Raw genomic sequence first — 15020 nt, 5'->3', positions numbered from 1 at the left:
AATCAAATCAAAACTAGACTCAATAGAAAGTCAGGTAGGTTTATTTGGAATTTTAAGAAAGGGAAGGTTTGGGAAAGTATAGGAAAAGTTTGCTCTCTAGCAGCTATGCAGGGACCAAAGAATTCCACCTAGGTGAAGGGTGAAAGGCGCCAAAACCTGTGCTATCTTCTTTTATTCTCCCTTAGATATCTGCCACAAAGGAAGTGGGATGTGTCCAAGGAAGTTGCAGTAGAGAGTCCTGGGAGATGTAGTATCCCAGGGCTTAGATCCGTTTCAAACTGCACATGAGGTAAGATTTAAGTCTTCCATGCTATATAGGCAAAATGATCAATGGGAAAAAGAGGATTTTTAAAAAGAATCATGGATTACTTTTTTTCTCCCCAGGGCCATTCACAACAATATATATGAAACATAATCCAACTAAACACAGTAAAAAAAATAAAAGTAGATGGAGAACACATATTCCTATGACTACAGCATACAAATGGAAACGTAGGCCACCAACTAAGCCATATGTCTACAGATGGAGAGACGGGGAAAGAGAGAGAGACAGAGACAGAGACAGAGAGAGAGAGTGAGACAGAGCGAGAGAGAGTGAGAGAGAGCGAGAGAGCGAGAGAGAGAGAGAGAGAGAGAGAGAGAGAGAGAGAGAGAGAGAGAGAGAGAAAGCGAGAGAGAGAGAGACAGAGACAGAGAGAGAGACAGAGAGAGAGAGCGAGAGAGAGACAGAGAGACAGAGACAGAGAGAGAGACAGAGAGAGACAGAGACAGAGACAGAGACAGAGACAGAGAGATTTGGATAGATGTTTCAGATAGACAATAAACTTAGGCTTTGAATCAAATAAAGGAAGATCATATTCCAGATAATGTTTGGAAAATTGCATAAAACTTTGAAGGATTCTATTTCTCACAGCTACAAAAGCCTTATCTTTAAAAAGTATATATTCATTCTAATGGAAAGGGCCTTGGTTCTTGATCATTATGTTTGTCCCTTTCAGTTCTAGTTACCGGGATTAGAGATGACCTCATAAGTTTTGAAAGGTCAAGAGAATCATCTGGACATCTAGATATTACAGCCAGCTCAGCATCAATGATCTGACGGAATGTCCTTCAAAGGATACCTTCAAGACCCAGCCCATTGTTAGAGGAGACAAGGACTCATCCAGGTGTCTTACCTGGTATGGCTTCAAGTCATAAAATGTTATGATCTCAAAAACCCCCAAATTCCAAGTTCCCAAAAGGATGATATACATGACAGATGGAACATGTTACCATTGATGACCTGTGGGTAAGAAGTAGCATAAAAGAGATGTTGAAGACTATGCATGACCAGAAGAGGAGATAGTCTAATCTTGTAAAACCAAGTCCAGATTAGTATGAATAATGCATCACCTGATATAGCCACTTGATTCAAATTCCCACTGCAAGTTCCCACTGGAATAGAAACCAATTACCCTATTTTACCTAATTATTACTTTGAATAGTAAGAATTTGAATACATGTAACTACTTCAGGGGATTCATTATTTGTAGTAATTGGGACCTAGATGAATTCATAGAACACTAGAACTAGAGCTAGAAAGAATCATATAATACATTTAAAAGGAACCATCAAGTACAAGTCTCTAATTTTAAAGATGAAAAAACTGATGGTCAGAGAAATTGTAACAATCCCAAAGTCATACAAGTAGAAGTGCCCAAGATGGCAGACAAATGCATAGTACTGATAATTGCACGTATTTTTTTTTATTTTATTAGTTCCTTTAGAATATTTTTCCAAGGTTACAAGATTCATGTTCTTTCCCTTTTCTCCCCCAACCCCCTCCCATAGCTGATGCACAATTCCACTAGGTTTTACATGTGTCATTGATCAAGACTTATTTCCATATTATTGATATTTGCATTAGAGTGATCTTTTACAGTTTACATCCCCAATCATATCCCCATCAACCCATGTGATCAAGCAGTTGTTCTTCTTTTGTGTTTCTATTCCCACAATTCTTCCTCTAAATGGATTGCACATATTTCAAAGACCCTTTATTCCCAGATTGCCCACTACTAGAAATAACTCATTAGGGAGGAAATGATGAATAAGCATTTACATAATAGCTATTATGTACTAATTATTATACTAAACACTTTACAATATTATCTCATTTGATCAATGTTAGGTTAATATGTAGCACATATAGTGCTAAAATCAGAAATTTTTAACTTGGGGTCCAGGGACACCTAAGAGTATATAGACAGATTTCAGGCAGTACTTGAATTTGTTTTTAAATTTTTTGAGACCTACATTCAATATTCAATATATTTGATATAATTTAATATAATTATGGTTTTGTAACCTTTGTACATTTGATCATTTGCATTTAAAAACATAATTCTGAGGAGGAGTACATACATTTCACTGGATTTCCAAAGGGATCTTTCATACACAAAAAATGTTAAGGACTGCTTCTCTAGATGATCATGTGGTTATACATATAAATCAATATGTTTTACTATTGGCCAAAGAGTGATTCTAGGCAATTCCATCCATCATAACAAACAGGAATTCAATGCACTGATCATTTTTTTTGGCCAGACATAAGTGCCATAAATCTGCTCCTAGTTTTATTATTTGATGTACTTCTTCCAAGATGGACTTTAAGTTTCGGGTCAACCTATAAAAACCATCAGAGGATGATTAATGGAAAGACATGGATAAGAATCATACAGGATGAAAAGGCATGGAGGACCAGGAATCCATCTCAGTGGAGGGAATACCCACATGAATAAAGTCTTTGACTTTTTTACATATTAAGTTTCAATTAATTTAATATTGGAGATTCAAATGACAGAGTCATATGCTCCAAATCCCCACCTATTGTGGAAATCCTTTCTACTATATCTCCTGACAGATATCTATTCTCTTCCAAAATACTTTCAAATGATAGGGATCTCAAAAACCACAAAGGGATAGAATAATGTCCAGCATTGACAGATTATTAGTTCCAAATTTCTGGGATAAAATAAAAATTAAAGTCATTAAGGAAAATTAAAGAAGGGTCTTGAAGGATTAGAGTGGGGGAGGGGGAAATGTGCTATTTAGCATTCTAGGAAATATAGATCAGGAATTGTTTGTAAGTACCGACAATTCAATTTATTTTAACTTCAATTCAATAACATTTACTCATTTTGTTCTGCAAGGAATACAAAAATAAGAAAAATCTAGCCTTAGGAGGTTTATCATTCATATTTTCCCTATCATTTTTTAAATAAACTTATTATGTGCACTTTTTTTTTTTGTTGTTTTGTCCTATCTAACCCTCCCTGGCCTTACTTGGAGTTTTCTTGGCAAAGATACTAAAGTGGTTTGCCATTTCCTTCTCCAGCCAGCTCATTTGATAAATGAAGAACTGAGGCAAACCAGGTTAAGTAGCTTGCCCAGGGTCACACAGATAGTAAGTGTCTCTATTGCTCTTTAAGACACCACCCTCAACCCTTATTTCTTCCTCACCTTCTGACTCTCTCACTCTTTCTCATCCAGTGTCCTCAGTTGTCAAATCTTGTCATTTCTATCTTCATAACATCTCCCATTTAAAGTCCCTTCTCTCTACTCATACAGCCAACGTCCTAGTTCATATCCTCATTATCTGAACACAAACGGTTATCTGAACATCCAAATGGTTATAATAATTCTCCTGATTGGTCTTCTTGCTTCCTCTCTTCTCACTCCAATCCTTCCTCCCTATAGCTCTCAAAGTAATTCTTATAAAGCACAGGTCTGACCACTTAAGAAATTCTGGTGATTCCCCTATTACCTTTAGAACCAAATATAAAGCCCTTCACAACCTGGCCTCTTTCTAGTCTTCATACATATTTCTCTCCTCCATATAGTCTATGGTCTAGCAAAACTTGCCTTTTCCAAAACTCTGCTTCATCTCCCATATCTTTCCCTTTATAGGATTGAGACCCAAAAAGAGGAAAACACTTCCTCTTACCTCTGACCCTTGGAATCTTTGGCTTCCTTCAAAGGTTCAAATCAACCTTCTGCCAGAGAATTCTATGGATGCTTCTGGCTTCTATTATTTGAGGCTACCTTTAAGCTACTATACATAGCTTAAAGGTCGTGATTTCTATACACATTGTTTCCCACATAAGAATGTAAGTTCCTTGAAGCAGAGACTATGGGAGTGGGGTTGTTGGGGGAAAGTGCTTAGTGCTTAGGATAGTGCTTAGGATAGCATCTGGCACATAGTAAGTGTTTAGCAAACACTTGATGATTGACTTTTTGAATGACTGGATTTAAGACAGATACAATAAGTGATTATAGCATAAAACAGAATACACTCAGTGTCTAAGACACACCAAGTGTAGTCAGAGTTCAAAAAATTGAGAAATCACATCTGATAAGGGTATCAGAAAAGCTTCATGGAACAAGTAATATTAGAAGTGAACTTTTAAGGATATGAACAGACAGTTCTCAGATGAAGAATTAAAACTATCTATAGTCATATGAAAATATGTTCCAAATCATTATTGATTAAAGAAATGAAAATTAAAGCAACTCTGAGGTACCAGCATATCCTTAGAAGACTGGCTAATATGACAGGAAAGGAAAATGATAAATATCAGAGTGGATGTGGGAAAATTGGGGCACAAATGTATTGCTGGTAGAATTGTGAACTGATCCAACCATTTTGGAAAACAATTTGGAACTATGCCCAAAGGTCTATAAAACTGTACCTATCCTTGGAACCAGAAATGCTATTGCTAGATCTGTATCTCATAAAGATTTTTTAAGTTAAAAAAAGGCTTATTTGTACAAAATATTTATAGCAGCTTTTTTTTTGTAGTAGCAAAGAATTGGAAATGAAGGGAATGCCCATTCAATGGGGAATGACTGAACAAGTTGTGGTATATGATTTTAATGGAATACTGGAGTACTATAAGAAATAATGAGGAGGAAAGTTTCAGAGAAATCTGGAAAAACCCATATGAACTGATGCAGAATGAAATGACCAGAACCAGGAGAACATTACTCCTAGCAGTAGAAATGATGTATGATGAAAAACTGTGAAGGACTTTGCTACTTTTAGCAATACAATGGTCCAAGACAATCCCAAAAAACATGTGATGAAAAATATTATCCACCTCCAGAGAAAGAACTGATGGAATCTGAAATCAGAACAAAGCAGGCTATGGTTTACTTTCTTTTCTTCATTTTTTAGTTAGTTTTCTTCCACAACACATTGAATATGGGAATATTTTGTATGACACTATATGTATAATCAGTCAGAAACTGCTTATCATCTCAAGGAGGGGTGAGGGGAAGTAGAGAATTTAAAGCTCCAAATGTCAGAAAATGAACAACAAAAATTGGTTTTACATGTAAGTAAAAAAAAAAACATTCATAAAGAAAAAAGTGTACTTTTAACACAGAGCTTTAACAAGCAGAAATGACGGGAGGGTAATCCAGAAGAAAATAAGAATGGGACCAAATGTTCATAATTGGGAAAGCACAGGTAGGGTCAGTGGCTTTTCCTAGGTAAAGTAGAATACAGAATGATGTGAAAGGGTCACTATGAAGTCCAACACTCCCCAAATTATCTTCTCTCATGGGTCTACAGTGGTATCCAAAGTTCTTATCTTTAGTGTCATTCTTTAAAGAATTTCTAGACCTAATATATATTAGGTGCCTGAAAGGATTATATTGCCCAGGAGACCTAAAAATTAATCATTTGACTGCTATTAGTATGAGTTAGTTTATCAGATTATCTAGGTTTCAGTAAGTGGGACAGGAATAGTCACTAAATGAGGAGGAAAGGGGGAAGGAATCATGAAAAAGAAGAAAGATAAAATGTACATTGTGGGAGTGGGGGCAGGGAACCAGGGAGCTGTAATCCAGAAGAAGTGATTAGCGTTTAGCCCCAGGGTGCCAAATATAAAGGGCACTGACTGCACTTGTAAGACATCAGCATTGTACAAGCAAGAGTTTAGCACCTATTTTGCAAAAATAATTAGTTGAAGTAGGAAAATACCAGATGGCATGGGACCTCCCCCCAATCCTGCTTTGCCACTCCAATGTTCCTTCATGCAGCAGTCTCTGAAATAGTGACTGTCTGATAATACTATCTCTCTATGTAGTCTCCCCACCAAAGGATCTCATTGCACCCCTTTAACTACAATTAAAGGCATATTTCATGCCTTTGTATTGTTTTCAGTACCTGACCCACTGCAAAAATTCTTAGTTCCAACACTGAGGAGCCAATGATAAACACTTATTGATACAGGCTGAGATTCATTGTTGTCCAAATAATTCAATTCAGTCCAGTCCATAGAATTATCGGTCTAGAACTCGAACCTGCAGTAGGGGAAGGGGGGAGGGGGCTTTAATCCAAATCCCTCACTTTACAAATGAGGATACCGAGGCTCAGAAAAATCAATTGATTTGTCCAAGATCATGCAATCATTTAAATGACTACTATGTAACAGACACTGGAACACAAAGTCAAAAACGGAGCCCCTTTAAAGAAGTTCATATTCTCCTAAGGAGAAACATGCATACAGATAAGCCAATTCAATACATAAATTACAGAATCAAAGAGAGAAAAGTCCTCTTGTAGGAAATCCTACTTGCTGAAACACACCAAAAGGAATACATAGCCTGAAAATTTTGACAACACAGCCTCTATTTCATTTCTACCCAATGAATTCTGGACAATTTTTAATGGGACTCTGGGAAAAACTTGAAATTGAGCACAAATATAGAGATTTTATTTATTTATTTGATCTGCTCTCACACCACCCCCCCTTTTACGAATCAAAAAGTTAAATTCTACTTGAAGTTAAATCTTCCTGATGCAAATATCCCTCATTCCAAAAACATGAATGAGCTCTTGAGCTCTGAAAGTCAAGAAGTACTTGGATTTGGTTCATAAATAGGTTGTGTTAGACGTGCTTAAGTCATGGAAGACAAAGTTTATTACAATGTTTTTATAACAGTGATATTTGAATGCTCTCTTTTGAATCTAATAAATGCTACTTGTTTCTGAAAAGGTTATATGTAGGTTAAATTTGGGGGATGGGGGGATTCTTTTATCAAACTTGTGAAATGTCATAAAGGAACCAGAATGAGAAATAGGACTAATACATAGTCTCACCTACTGAGTATCTTATGGAACCAAAGGTCTTCAGGGTCATTCATTTAAAATAATTTATACTTCTTATTTCCCATCTGCATGAAGAGAACAAAATTTCTTCCCTAGCTACAGATATCCACGGAGCTCATTTTCAGTACTGAATTTCGGTAATAACACCAGTTCTGAGTGACCTTGAAGTTGACTGAAATTGCCTGTGAGAAGTCAATGCATTCATTGTACAATCCTCTTCTTCTTGCAAAGAACAAAACATTTAATTAGTGTCTGTTTAGGGGACAGAAAACACCACCCTCTTTCCCTCTCACCCTCTATGATTAGTTGGCTGTCTAATGTGTTAACCCCTGCCTGGATGACTGATCAGAAACTGCTGCCAACTTATCTTAATGGACTTTGGACCATCGCTTTGGAAGGCACCTTGGAAGTCATTCAATCCAACTGCTCCCTAGAGCAAGAATAACCTCTCTATGTCTTCCCTAAATGAGCATTTTCACATTTCATGTAAAAACTTCTGGTAACATAAAATTCCCAATATAGCCTATTCAATGCATTAAAAATCAACGATAATAATCATAATTGATTATTCAGTTAGTAACGAGTAATTAAGGGTGTACTATGTGCCAGGCACTATGAAAGTCACTAGGGACACAAGACAAATGTGTACTAATCCCTCTCCTTAAGGATCTTACATTTTAGAAAGAGAAATTATGTGTGGTATATACCACATGAACACCTATGAGTATATGTGAGTATAAATGAGTATATTATATATACATATAAATGAGCATATATATAAATGAATATATATATATAAATGTGAGTAAATGAGTATATATGAGAATAAATCCAAATATGGGAAAGAGATTATGATCTGATTAGTCCCTGGTGAAGTAGGTGCCAGAACATTATCACCTTGACCACTCTTAGATTCTGATGGAAACATTCTAGCACTCTGTGCCCAAGAGCTTCAGGAATAGCAATTCTGTCCTATCCCAGCCCCACCAAATCACCAGAACTTCTCCCAGCCCAGCCCCTATAGTGGTGATGACAACCCTTTTAAAGACCCTGTACCATGCCTCACCCTCCCCACCTGGAGGAGTGCTGCTGCCCACTTTCCCCAGAGAGTGTTAGACTCCCCCCACCCACTCCCTGCCTGACCCCAGACAGGGGAGGGAGAAAGTGCTCCCATTGGGCTGTTGGGCAGAGGGGCAGGTAAAGTGAAAAAAATGTCCTCAGGGTTAGGGGTAGAAACGAATTCAGGGTCAGAAATGAATTTAGGATGAGGGTTAGGATTAGAAACAAATTTAGGGTTAGAATTAGAAAAAAGGAATTTAGGATTAGTGTTAGGGTTAGAGACAAATTTAGGATTAGGAATTAATTAAGGGATAGAAACAAATTTAGGGTTAAGATTAGGGTTAGGGAGGGGAGTGTCCCAAGCTCTCCACTCCCCTCCAGCTCTGCCACCTGTGACCAACTCACCTTATCCTAGACAGGGGAGGGAGTAAGCACTCCCACTGGGCTGCTGGGCAGAGGGGCAAGTCAAGTGAAAAAATGTCCTCGGGCAGGTGGAGAGAGAGAAGAGAGCAGCTCAGCCTGAGTCCCTCTGCCTTTCTAGTAATGAATTCTGGCAAGTGGCAGGCGTGTGCCCACAGAGACATCTCTGAATGCCCTTTCTGGCACATGTGCCATAGGTTCCCCATCATGGTCCTATAGTTATCATTGATGGGAGAGATCATTGTGGAGAAAAAAATCCACACTCATCATCACTATTAGACAACTGTTGACCAACAGCCACCACAAGGCAACAAGGCACAGGAGCCCTAGGGATGGCTGTACCTCTCAGACCACTCATCCTACTTCTAGACCAGCTCTGTCAGATATCATCTGGGTAAACAACTCCTTTGGAAAAGGGGTCAATCATCCCCACCAAATGCCAAAAATCTGTCACATATAGGTCATGCAAAGCATCCTGAGGGAGAGAGAGACAGTAGTCTGTGACATACATATCAAAGTACCACAAAAACCTTGACCATCATCTTCCTTCAGATCATAATGGAGATATCTCAGGACCCTGAAACCAAGAGCCTTAGGAATAGCCATCCTTTTATCCTAATACCCTCAGCCATCATCCAGGAAACATTCCCTGTGAAGATATTGCCTAGCAATTGCTCTCGCAGACACTACACTGACAGCAATTGAAGACCTAAGAAAGAAATATTTTTGCCTCCAAATCCTTTGCATTGTCAAATAGGTCAGCATTAATTTCTGTTTTATTTCTGAATCCTAAGAACTATGATATCTTTCTATGTGCTGCGTGTGAAACCTTCTGTATGTATTATCTTCCCCCAATTAGAATATGAGCTCCTTTTTTAAAAATTCTTACCTTCCATCTTCGTAACAACTTTAAGACAGAAGAACTAGGCAAACAAGGTTAAGAGACTTTCTCAGGGCCACATAAGGTACTAGGAAATATCTGAGGGTACATTTGAACCCAGGTCCTCCCTACTCTAGGCCTGGCACTATATCCTCTATGCCACTTAGCTGCCCCTAAACTGAGCTCCTTAAAAGCTGGGGTTGTCTTGTTTTTCTATTAGTATTCTTAGCACTTATAATAGTACTTTGCACATAGAAAGTACTTAATAAGTTATTCATTAATTTGGCAAATATGTATAAAATCTGAATGACTGATATATATATATATATATATATATATATACACATATATGCCTGAGGATTTCCAAAGGTTTTACATATTTTATCACATTTGATTTTTAAAAAGCTCTAATTATTAAGAAGCTCCTCCTTATATAGAGCTTAAATATCCTTCCCTATTCTTTAATACTATTTCTATTTCCTGGATCCAAGTAAAATAAGTCCAAGCTTTATATATTTAGTCAAAGATATCATAACATACAAGGGTCCTAGAAAGGCTCTTATAGGTCATCTAGTCAAACTCCATCATGGTACAGAAGATAATAACACCAATAACAACATTTACATATATCCACTATGTGTCATACATTATGTTAAGTACTTTAAAATATTATCTCATTTGATTCTCACAATAAAAAAAAAAAGCAAACCCTGGGAGATAGATGCTATTATTGTCTCCATTTTATAGTTGAAGAAACTGAGACAAAGAAAGGTTAAATGGCTTTCCCAAGAAAAGATCTTATGGGCCATCAACTACTCTCTCTTGTTGCCCAGGAGACACTATGGCTTACAGAAAGGTGACTTCCCCCAGAAGAAGGGCAGATATGAAGGAGTTCTGATTTGTACCACTGGATGGAATATCCACATTAATGAGCTGAAAACTGTGAAAGATTTAAAACAATAGAAGAGGAAATAAAGATAGTTACTGGAAATGTTTATCTAATTATATACTAATAAATTGATAAATTACATTATATTGATAAAATCTACAAGCTATTTTAAAATTCAGATGAAAAGAACAAGGAAAAGAAAATTTGAATAGTCCAATGTAAAAAAAAATTAATTGAAAAAACTGTAAGTTAACTCCTTAAGGAAAAAATACAGAAACGAATGGATTTATGAGGAAATTATATCAAAAGTTTAAAATATCACTTTTTTCAATATTATAAAAAACTATTTGCAAAACAAATAAAGAGGTGATCTTAGAGATTCTTTTTATAGTACAAATATGGTAATGATATGTTAACAATGGAGAGAAAAGCAGAGAAAAGAAACTATAGACCAATATCCCCAATGGATATCATTGAATTGAAAAAAATATCATATAAAGTACTAGCAAAAAAACTACAACAAAATGTAGATTGGAGAAGTGAGTCCAGAGTCTCATTACATAAAGAAAACCAATTTTGAGAGATTAAAGAACTATCATCAGTGTGATGACAACCCCCACTCCAGGGGGCCAATAATGAAGCATGCTTTCCAAATCTTAATAGAGAGCTAATGGACTAGAGGTAGAGAATAAGACATATTTTCTGATAAGGCCATTGTACTGATTTGTTTTGCTTGCCTAATTTATTGTAAGAGAGATTTTTTTTGGGGGGGGGGAGGAAGTGGTCCTTTACTAGTGAAATAGTAATAGCAATGCCTAAAAAAGGGAAGAAAATAACATCAACAAAAAGCACTTAAAAATATACAGAAGAGATCAGAAGGCTGTTCAGAGGGTAACACAAACAAATACAGTTTTGTTTCTAACATGCTTATTTGAGAAATACTTCTTAAAAAAGGCATCTGTCATGGGATTCATGGTTTCAAATATAATCATCTTTTTATATGAAGATATTCATGGTTGGTTGGTTCGTTTTTGTTTGTTTGTTTGTTTGGTGTTAGCCAAGTTTAGAATAGTAAAATACTAAAACTTAAAAAAAATAAATAATGTATGTTCCTTGAGGGTGAAGATTTCTCACTTCTGTCTTTACATCCTTATTACATTGAAACTCGATGAGAGGCACCCACTTATATTACATTGAAACTCGATGAGAGGCACCCAATACGTTGCTGTTTTGTTGTTGCTATTTCCATTTAAGCAGTTATAACAAAAAGCTTCCTCAAGAGTAACAAGGGAAGGGGGCAGCTGGGTGGCTCAGTGGATTCAGAGTCAGGCCTAGAGATGAGAGGTCCTGGGTTAAAATCTGGCCTCAGACACTTCCCAGCTGTGTGACCCTGGGCAAGTCACTTGACCCCCATTGCCTAGCCCTTACCACTCTTCTGCCTTGGAGCCAATACACAGTATTGACTCCAAGACGGAAGGTAAGGGTTTAAAAAAAAATAGAAATGCTTTCCTTTGAGCAGTGGAGAGTGATAGCTTAAACTAGTTATGCCCCTCTATACTGGAGTGGTTTGCCATGTCCTTCCCTAGCTCATTTTTTTTTTTTACAAATAAGAAATTAACTTGCCCAGGGTTCCACAACTAGTAAGTTCTTAAGGTCAGATTTGAACTCATGACTATGAGTCTTGATGACTCCAGATCTAGCACTCTATCCCCTCGGCCACCTTGCTGCCCTAGGTAGCATGTAGTGCCAGCTTTTTTACTTGACTAGATGACATCTTAGGTTCCCCTTTCAGTTCTAATCTTCTATGATCCTATTCATTATATAAACACTAACACACAATGTACAAATCTGAAGCAAACAAAACAGATGATTACAGAGCGTGCTTCACAGGCAAAAGCATTGGGTTAAATCTAATATTTTAATACTATTAATTCATATAATCATATAACATTAATAACATTTTATTTGATTGAAACTTCAATCCACCAAGAGAAAAGTCACAACTACACACTTACAAGCACCCACCAAAGGAAATGAAAGCTCATAGATCTTTATTGAGAAGCCACAACTCTATTAATATTAATTATTTCCCCTGGCAGTCTGAAGATGGGGTGGCAGCTTCTAGTACTTGCATTTTCTTCCCCTTGTGTTTGGTCTGGTGAAAGCTGTGTCTTCTAACCAAGAGAAGGGCAAATCAGGGAAGATTACTGCGTGCAAAGAGATGATATTTGCTCTCTAGTTAGAAAGAAAAAACTCAAAAAAGGAAACTGTCATCCTAATTCAAATAGCCAAACTGTGTCCATTACAAGTATTTCCTTTTCACTAGAACAAGGGAATATCAGAGTTAAAATGGGTTTTAGAAATTATCTACTGAGAGCCTTTCATTTCATAGTCAAGGAAACTGATGCTCATAGAGAGGGAATAACTTAATAAGCCATGAATTTAGCTTTGGAAGCAATCTTCAAGATCATCCAATCAAACTCTCTCATTTTACAAATGAGAAAAATAATGCCCTGGAATGAGGAGGGCAGGGAAGGAAAGGGAATCATTTTCCCAAGGTTTCCCAGTGTCCATATGAAATTATAAAGCAGGTTGTTTGTCTACGAAACAAGGCAGTGCCAAATAGTAGTTGTATACTTGAAATTCAACTCAACCTAACATCTTTTCTACAATGAAGTTATTCTAATCTCTAATTAAAACTCAAAAAGGGAAAAAAGAGTAATGTGGATCATATTCTGGGTGCCAGAAAGCATTTAGGAGAGAAATTCTCAGAGCTCAAATTATGTATACATTGAACTGAATTATGAGATTTCTATTAATAAATTATATTTTACAATAAAGCAATCTATCATTAATTACCATTAGTAGGCAGTCATTCATGCTCACTTTAATGATCATGATACCATAGTCCTTAACATTTGCAGAGAGCTTGGAAATTTTAAAAGTTCCTTGCCATATATATGCTTTTTTTTATTCTCACAACAATATATGAAGAAGACAGGACAGAGAAAATTATCTCAATTTAACAGGCAAATAAAATGAGGCTAAAAGGCTAAATAACTTGCTCAAAGCCTACAGTCTTTTGGTAGTAGTTTATATTAAGGCCTAGATCTTCTGACATGTCGAATCCAGATATTTTTCCTCTACATGATAGATCTTATTTCAAAGGAATTAAATCTAGAAATATCTTTTGAAATCATCTAGTCTAGCCCCCAATTTTACAGATGTGGAAATTGAGGTGCAGGGAAGATAACTAATTTGCCCAAGGTCACACAGCTAGTAAATAGCCCTTGCCATCTGGACTACTACTTTGTCCACCAAATCCTAAATACCACCTGCCCTTTCAATATGCCATCAAACAGAATCTTTCTTCATAAATTATCTCCTCTGATAAGAATATGAGCTCTGTAGGAGCAGGGATTTTTTTGGCTTTTCAATCTGAATCTACAATATTTAGTACTGTGCCTGACACATAGCAAACTTTCCATTCTGTAAACCTCTATAATTCTTAACTAGAGAATATACTCAACCTCCTGTGGAGTCTTTATCTATGTATTTTAATATTTTATGGAGAAAAGAGCAACATTCCAATCAGGAATTGAAAAACCTTGCTCTTGCTACAGAGCTGACCCACCTCCTCTTCTACTCATTCCCTCAATGATTTATGTCACTTTGGGTAGGCATGTTATTACTGATAATATGATGTAGCCCACTTACACCTACTTGTTTCTATCTCCCTCTTAGTCATTTGAAATTTTGAGCCCTCTGAGATGATGTTGCCTGATTTGCAGCCATATATCTTTGGGAGAGCATTAATGTTGCAAAAAAAATGTGTTTTAGAAAGAGTAGCTTAAGATGTTTGTAATGAAAGTCCAACTTCCCAAGTGTAATCCATACCATTTTCCTCATTTTATTCAAGACTGGACAACTGATTATATTTGTGTAAAATCTATGTTCTAATATACTAACTTGATGGGTTGCTCATCTTACTGCATCTTCTGAGTAATGTAATGGTAAACGATCATCAATATTTTCAAAGACCAGCTTACCTGAAGAGAGCATTATTGAACCCAAAGAAATGAATCTCTGATGTGGAATTTCAAGTATTATAGCACTTGGGTGAGAAAGACATTTTTGGAGAGATGGATAAGGTGACTGTTGGCATTTTTCAAATTATACTACATAAAGCTATCCACTTTTTTTGTCCATATAGATTGATATGGTCTATCCATTCCTTATGTTTCTGCCTCTTCAAAAATTTCTTATATGTGCACAAAGTTTTATGATTAAAAAGTACTTTATAACATCAAATATCTCATTTTACTTCATCATGAGAGGCAAAGTAAATATTATTATTCCTGTTTGGAAGATGAAAGAAACTGAGTTTCTAAGAGGAGAAATTCCTTCCTCTTGTTATAAAGCTAAATAATGGAAGAGTCAGGACTTGATTCCCAGTCATTTTATTCCTATACCAATGATCTGGCCATATCACTTGTCTGTCTTCAGAATTCTTGGTGTCTCTCTATTTTCAGTCCTTGGATTTATTTCCTCTCATTTCCCAAATTTCTACTGTGTTCTCCTTCTTATTTTAGAAATAAGAAAAAGTTTCCCATTCT

The sequence above is a fragment of the Monodelphis domestica genome, chromosome 1, assembly GCF_027887165.1.
Source record: "Monodelphis domestica isolate mMonDom1 chromosome 1, mMonDom1.pri, whole genome shotgun sequence".
Classification (NCBI taxonomy): domain Eukaryota; kingdom Metazoa; phylum Chordata; class Mammalia; order Didelphimorphia; family Didelphidae; genus Monodelphis; species Monodelphis domestica.
Note: the sequence above shows the minus strand (reverse complement) of the source record.